Consider the following 8,548-nt stretch of genomic DNA (forward strand, 5'->3'; position numbering starts at 1 on the left):
ACTCTCTCCGATCTCTCATCCTCACCGCATAACGACTCTCACCGTCGGCCGCCGTTGTCTCTCACCTCTCTCTTCTTCTGTTGTCGGCCGGTCGGCCCGACTCTCATCACCGGTACGATTAGTTCCATATCTCTGTTCTATCTTCTTTTTCTTTTTTGTCCAGTTTAAATCAAGATGATGGGTGTTCATTCTTTTTCTATCTCTGTTCATTCTTTGATGGGTGTTCAAATCATTTAGAATCTTAGATTATCGTTTGATGGGTGTCCAAATTGTGAAATTGGTGTGAGATGGGAATGATCTTTGATGTTTGCGGGCTATAGTTTATCAGAGTTTTGATGATGGAATAGATCTGACTGATCTCAGGGTTTAAACATTGTTTAGTTTATCTTTCAGACTTTCACTGTATTTGCAGTTTGATCTAGTAGTTTGATCTTTGATGTGTGTTCTGGTTGTGAAATACTGAAATTGTAATTGGGTATTTGCAATTTTGCAGATTATGGAAGGCATATCTTCTACTCCGACCTCTACCCCAACTGCAACAGCAGATTCTAGCATCGGGACAACTTTGATCTTTGTTTGGACCGAAACCGCACCGGCCCGCACCGGTAAAACGGTGAAACCGGAAATCCGGTATAAACAATGAAATCTCGGTTGCGGTTTGGAATTTGGAGGTACCGCATTATCCGGTTCGGGTGCGGTTTCAGGCCCAAACCGGCCCGAACCGCACCGAGCCCAGGCCTAGTTATTACTGAGGTAATTTTTCATTTCATTTGTGTTGGATAGTTATAGAGAATTGTTTTACTTACCTGTGTGTCAATATATCAGGGTTGGTGATCTATCTGGGGCCTCAAACTCACCAGAAAAACTAAAAACTTTATGTGTTCAAACTTCAAAACACTGCGAAAGGGATCCAACAGCCATTCAATAAACCTAGTGACAGTGAAGTGATCAGTTGACAGGCTGAGGAAAATGCTTCAGCAAATTCTTGCTGCTCGGTATGTATGCATATATAATTTTCAACATTTCCTTCTATGTTATCATGGTAGTTTTTCTATGTTACTTTGAGTTTTGACCCAATGACCTGATTGATTTTTCGAAGTGTACCCTCCTCTGTTAAGCCCTTTTGAAAAGAAGAAAAGAAAAACCGTACTTTCTAAACTTCGGTTTGGCTGTTTTATATTGGCCTATACTTTGGAGCAAACATATGTACTCTACTAGTCGCTGGTGCATTTAGGGAATGAGAATGGCATCCACATTATCAAGCATTTGGATGTTCTAGCTTGAAGCTTGAACATGACGAGTTTTGAAGCTTGAACATGATGAGTTTTGTGGTGTTATATAACAATTAACAAGACATGTTTAATGCTCGCAGTGTAAAAAATCTTTGAGATGTACCTGATCCCAGAAGTGAAGTGCTGGTATTTCTAAGTGAAATATAGTTCAACATGAAATGATAATTCTCGTTAAAGTGTTATGGCTAGCTTGATGATAGAAAGTTTTACTGTTCACTCTTTACGGGTTAAACTAGTCGTCCAAAACTAATGTTAATGATGTTTGCATGAAGCTTTACCTTTAATGGTGGGCATTGACCTGCAGGTGGAGAAATTATTGGTTGGTTCAGTGACTTGTTCCATATTCTAACAATTAAATTAAAGTAATGGTTTCAGAAATTGTAAGTTGCTGGGAATATTACATGGTATGTGCACAACTGCAAGGAAATACCAATTCACCTTAACAGTTGATAAATACTTGAATATGTTGTAAAATGGAAATGTTTCAGAAAATGGAGAGAGTTTTGCTTCAAAGAACTTGAGAGAGAGAGAGAGAGAGTTTTGATGCAGAGAGGGAGTGTAGTATTTTCTGTTTTCTCTATCATCCATGGATGAGAAATGGATTACATATATAGTGGAAGGCAAGGAACATATAGCCTAAAATCCTCCATAAAACAAGGACCCTTAAAGTCCTCCTTAAAACATGGATCCCCTAAAACTAGGAAAGAGGAAAGCATCTTCTAATATACAATAATTTACATGATATATCCATAATAATTTACAACACTCTCCCTTGGATATTTCATGTCAATAGTGTTGCCTAGGCTGTGCGCTTTTAAGTTGTCTCGTCAAAAACCTTGCCAAGTAATAAAAACCCTGTGGGAAAAAACAACCTTGGTCGAAGGAGAAAAAGAGCACAACGTGCATGAGTGTGAAGTAGTAATATCACAGCTTCGGAGATAAGTGGAGTCTTCTTATCAGCATCAGAAGTAAGTAGCATGTCTACGAGAGGGATGCATTTAGAGTTGCTACACCAAAACCTTGCCCGGTAAACCCAGTGGGAAAAACCCGTGGTCGAAGGGAAAAGATGAGCAAATGCATATATGTTGAATCAAAAACATCTTCAGGATGGAGCGACCATACTAAAATTGTGCCTCGTTAAAACCTTGCCAAGTAATAAAACCCAGTGGGACAAAATAACCCTGGACGAAGGACAAAAGAGTACACGATGGTCAAGTGGGTATGCTTCTGGATACTCCCCCTGATTCAACTCCTCCTGAAAATTACATGTTAGGTAATTCAGATAATTTACGTAGACCAATACCTTGTACATGCTTCTGGAATGTAGATTTTGGTAGTGACTTAGTGAAGAGGTCTGCACGATTGTCTTCAGATCGAATCTGCTTGACCTCAATCTTCTGATGCTCCTGTTGTTGCTGATTGAAGAAAAACTTTGGTGCAATATGTTTTGTGTTGTCTCCTTTGATGAAACCTGTCTTCATTTGCTCGATGCAAGCAGCATTATCCTCATGGATAGTGGTTGGTTCATCAGTGGTGGAATGCAGTCCACATGTGCTTTGAACATGCTTTGTGATGGCTCTCAACCATATACATTCACGTACTGCTTCGTGAAGAGCTAGAATCTCAGCATGATTCGAAGAGGTAGCAACAAGGGTCTGTTTTGTAGACCTCCAAGAAATTGCCGTATTCCCAATGGTAAAGACATAACCAGTTTGGGAACGTGCCTTGTGTGGGTCTGATAGATAGCCTGCATCAGCATATCCAACAAGGCGAGCATCATTCTGAGGATCAAGGGGGTTTGATCCATTTCTTGATGCATAGGGATAAAATAAGCCCATATCAATCGTACCTCTAAGATAACGAAAAATATCTTTTATACCATTCCAGTGGCGGCGTGTTGGTGCAGAGCTATATCTAGCTAACAAGTTCACAGAAAATGAAATGTCTGGTCTAGTGCATTGAGTCAAGTACAATAATGCGCCTATTGCACTTAGATATGGGACTTCTGGTGCCAATATCTCTTCGTTATTATCTGCGGGACGAAACGGATCTTTCTTAGGATCTAGACTTCGGATGACCATGGGTGTGCTTGAAGGTTTCGCTTTATCCTCATTAAAGCGTCTTAACATCTTCTGGATGTAGTTTGATTGATGAAGCAGAATCCCATCAGCACGGTGCTCAAGCTCCAGGCCGAGGCAGTAATTCGTTCTCCCAAGATCTTTCATTTCGAATTCAGACTTCAGGTGCTTGGCGGTTTCTTTGATCTCTTCAGGAGTACCAATCAGATTCATGTCATCGACATAAACTGCCACAATTACAAATCCAGAACTTGTTTTCTTAATAAACACGCATGGGCATAGTTCATTGTTTACATATCCCATCCCAATCAAATATTCACTTAGACGGTTGTACCACATCCGTCCAGATTGTTTCAATCCATAAAGTGAACGCCTCAAACGAATGGAGAGGGTGTTCCGTGGTCTAGAACTATTTGTATCGGGTATCTTAAGTCCTTCAGGAACTTTCATGTATATCTCTGTATCAAGATCCCCATAGAGATAAGCTGTGACCACATCCATTAGCTGCATATTCAGTTTTTCGGAAATTGCCAAACTGATGAGGTAGCGGAACGTTATAACATCCATTACAGGAGAATATGTCTCATCGTAATCAATCCCAGGGCGTTGAGAGAATCCTTGCGCCACTAGACGAGCCTTGTATCTTACAATCTCGTTTTCCTCATTACGCTTCCTTACAAATACCCATTTAAATCCTACAGGTTTAACATGGTGAGGTGTGGGAACGACAGGTCCGAACACTTTTCTCTTTGTCAAGGAATCTATTTCGACCTGGATTGCTTCTTTCCATTTTGGCCAGTCGTCTCTACGTTGACATTCATCAACAGAGCGAGGTTCGACATCATCGCTAGTTATAATTTCAGTAGCTACTGCGAATACAAATATATCATCGATGATAATCTCATTTCGATTCCAAATCTCACTTAAGCATGCATAATTTATCGAGATTTCTCTATTCTCGAGAGTGGGTTCAAACGTTGGAGCGTCCCCCAACGTTGTCTCTTCTAGGACGGACCCATAATCTGGAATTATCTCGTGAGATGGATCAGTTGAGATCGCGATGTCTAGTGGATTCGTTTGTGCTGGTTTTACCCTCTTCCGGGGATAGGAATCCTTCGAACCTAGTGGTCTACCTCGCTTCTGGGCAGGGACATGTGACTGGTTAGCCGCCATGGTCGTACCTCGTCCATCCGGGACAACGCGTCCTACAGGGACATCTATTCTTGCAGGCACATTTGCAGCAGGTATATGTGATCTCGTCACTTTAGCTAGATCAGAGAAAGCGTCTGGCATATTTTGGGCTACACTCTGTAGATCTAGAATTCTTCGCACTTCATTATCGCATTGTGCGGTTCGGGGATCAAGATGAGACATAGTGGGGACATTCCACGTCAATTCACGTCGTTCATCAGGAACGGTAACGTTCTTATCTCCCCCTAACGGCGGGAAGACTGTCTCATCAAAGTGACAATCCGCGAATCTAGCGGTAAAGAGATCGCCTGTCAAGGGCTCTAAAAAGCGTATAATGGATGGGGATTCATAACCGACATATATGCCCATCCTTCGTTGAGGACCCATTTTTATACGTTGTGGCGGCGCAATTGGCACAAAAACTACACACCAAATACACGTAAGTGCGAAACATCAGGTTCGTACCCAGTCACCAACTGTAACGCGGAATAAGGTTGGGTGGCAATGGGCCTTAGTCGGACCAACATGGCTGCATGCAAAATTGCATAGCCCCACGCAGATACTGGAAGCTTGGTGCGCATTACCAAGGTCCGTGCGATCATTTGTAATCTTTTAATGAACGCTTCTGCGAGACCATTCTGGGTGTGAACATAGGGAACTGGATGCTCAACATTAATCCCGAGGGACATGCAATAATCATCAAAAGATTTTGATATAAACTCTCCGGCATTATCAAGTCTTATGGACTTGATTGGATAATCCGGGTGGTGAGCCCTTAATTTAATGATCTGGGCAAGGAGTTTAGCAAAAGCAGCATTTCTTGTGGACAATAGTGTAACATGTGACCACCTTGTCGATGCATCAACCAAAACCATGAAATATTTAAATGGTCCGCATGGTGGTTGGATAGGTCCACATATATCCCCTTGTATCCGTTGTAGAAAAAGGTTGGAGTCTTTTTCAGTCTTTGCATATGATGGTCTTATATTTAATTTTCCCAATGAGCAAGCTTGGCATAATGTGTTACTGTACACAAGATCCTTATTGGTAAGGGGATGCCCGTGGGATGAATTTAGGATACGGCGCATCATACTTTGACCTGGGTGTCCCAAACGGTCATGCCAAAGCAAGTAGTTGCTCGAATTGGTTAGCTTCTGGCTGGTTATGTGATTCGCCTCAATTGATCTAATGGTAGCCATGTAGAGACCACTCGAGAGGCATTTTAGCTTCTCCAATGTCCGCTTCCGGCCATACAAATTGGAGGTTATGCAAAGATATTCCACTCCTTTTTCCTCAGTGGTTTCAACGTGATAACCATTGGCTCGAATATCCTTAAAACTCAATAACGTTCTTCTGGAACGTGGAGAGTATAGGGCCTCATTAATGGTAAATTCAGTACCATTGGACAACATAAATTGGGCTTTGCCATGGCCCTCTATCAGGTTGGATTGTCCTGATATAGTTGTCACAGAGGTATGAGTAGGCAATAAGTTTAAAAAAAACTTCCTATCTTGGAGTATGGTGTGCGTAGTAGCACTATCAGCCAGACAACAAATTTCTCCACAAGACATGCCTATTCATATATTTAATTCAATGGATCACATGTATGAAAATAAATAATTTTATTGAATTAAACATCCAAACATAACAAAATTATGCAAAACTAATATTCCAAAGATCACCAAAGATAAACTGAAAAATAGAAAGCATTATTCATAACAATAACATAGATATGGCACAAGTGCCTATTATGTCCATGTCCTCGAGTTTTCAATCCTCGATGTATCCATTAGCTGCTTGGAAATCAGTAATCTCCAAGGTGGTATCCATAGCTGCTTGGAAATCAGTAATCTCCAAGGTGGTATCCATAGGGACTGACTCTTCCACAAGGTTGGCCTCTTGAGTTCCGCGTCTGGCGTGATACTCTCCTATCTCTTCATCTGTTGCACGACAGGTGCGGGACCAATGGTCAGTGCCTCCACATCTATAACATAGATTATGCTGATTTTGAGGGCGACGGGCCGAACCAGGGTTCTCTCTAATTTGAGCCTGTCGGACTTGGGCATTTCGGTTTCCACCACGTGGGCCTTGTCCACGTCCTCCTCGACCCCTTGGGCCATTGCCTGGGTGGTCGCGGTCATATGGGCCATTTCTGGGTCCATTTCTTCGTCCATGCCTTGGACGTTCAGACCTTCTTCCCCTTCCACGGCCCCGGTTCCTCCTTCCACGATTATTTTCGTGATGGGCAATAATATTTGCTTCAGGCAAAGGAATTGCTCTAGTACCGGTGGGCCTTGCTTGATCATTCCTCAAAAGTAGGTTGTTGTTCTTTTCAGCGAGCAACAGGATGGTGATTAATTCAGAGAATCTAGCAAAGTTTCTTTCCCTGTATTATTGCTGCAGGACCATACAGGAAGGAGGGAAGGTGGAGAAAGTTTTCTCCAGTAGGTCAGCTTCTGTGAGCTCTTCTCCACAGAATTTTAGGAGTGACCGAATCCGGCAGATTTCAGAGTTATACTCATTGACAGTCTTGAAATCCTGGAAGCGTATGTTCTGCCAATCGTGTCTTGCTTCCGGCAAGTAGATGGCTCTTTGATGGTTGAATCGCTCTTCTAGAGCGACCCAAAGAGATCGTGGGTCCTCTTCAGCTAAATATTCCACCTTGAGTGCTTCTTCCATATGTTTCCTGATGAAAATCATAGCCCTTGCCTTCATGTCTTCAGGGGTGATGTTGTCAGCAATAATCGTTGATCTCATCTTATTTGCAGTCAGATGAAGCTTGACATCTTGGGTCCACTTGAGATAGTTCCTTCCGGAAACTTCCAAAGCGACAAAGTCAAGCTTGTTGAGATTTGACATTCTCTACAAGGATTTAAAGGACAATAGTTAGTGCTATGGGTAATAACTTCCATAAGCAATCAATAAGAACTTCAGGTTCCATAACATGATACTAAAAATCGGATTAAACATGTATAGTGAATTTGTGAAGGAAACTTCAAGTTCCTTTTATGATACATGTGAACTTCTGGTTCAATATTTATGTATGAATTTTTTGGTTCAATGTTTATGTGTGAACTTCCGGTTCATTAAGTACCTACATTCCTCACATATATATTCTTAATGCAAAGAATTTAAGCGGGTAAAATATTTAAATTTAATATGAGCAGGTAACACCACAAAACATTATCATAATAAATAATGAAGGAAAGATGTATCATTATCACAAAGTCCAAACAAGTATATATAGATATTCGTCACAATATACATGAATTGATAGCTAAATTAAAAGCTATTGATTTTCCTCTTTCTTTCCCTTTTTTTTCAATCATGCCAATTATAATGCAAGAGAAATAAGTGTCTCTCATAGAGGATTAAGTTAAACTAGATGCTTCAACAAAAGTCATAAACTGTGACTGCAGTTCCTACTGAACAACAGTCAAAAAACGAACTGAAACACTAAGCAAAACTACCCAGAAAAATATGAAAATTTACAGAGATGTACTAAACATATAAGGACTCCAGCATACAAAATTTGGTGAATTTTGGAGTTGAATTACTATTTTAAATAAATACTGGAACACAGACATCAGAAGGTAAAATGAAACAGCGAAATTGGTTTTTGTTTGGAAAAACCTACTTGGTTGTAGAGCTTGTAGACTGATGTTGATTGAATGATGAACTACCTCTTCTCTGCAACCCAAGAGTTATTCACCTCTTCTCTTGTCAATCTGCAATCCGAATCCTAGAGCTATTCGTGCTGATAACGTGTTGTAAAATGGAAATGTTTCAGAAAATGGAGAGAGTTTTGCTTCAAAGAACTTGAGAGAGAGAGAGAGAGAGTTTTGATGCAGAGAGGGAGTGTAGTATTTTCTGTTTTCTCTATCATCCATGGATGAGAAATGGATTACATATATAGTGGAAGGCAAGGAACATATAGCCTAAAATCCTCCATAAAACAAGGACCCTTAAAGTCCTCCTTAAAACATG

The sequence above is a fragment of the Rosa rugosa genome, chromosome 2, assembly GCF_958449725.1.
Source record: "Rosa rugosa chromosome 2, drRosRugo1.1, whole genome shotgun sequence".
Taxonomy (NCBI): domain Eukaryota; kingdom Viridiplantae; phylum Streptophyta; class Magnoliopsida; order Rosales; family Rosaceae; genus Rosa; species Rosa rugosa.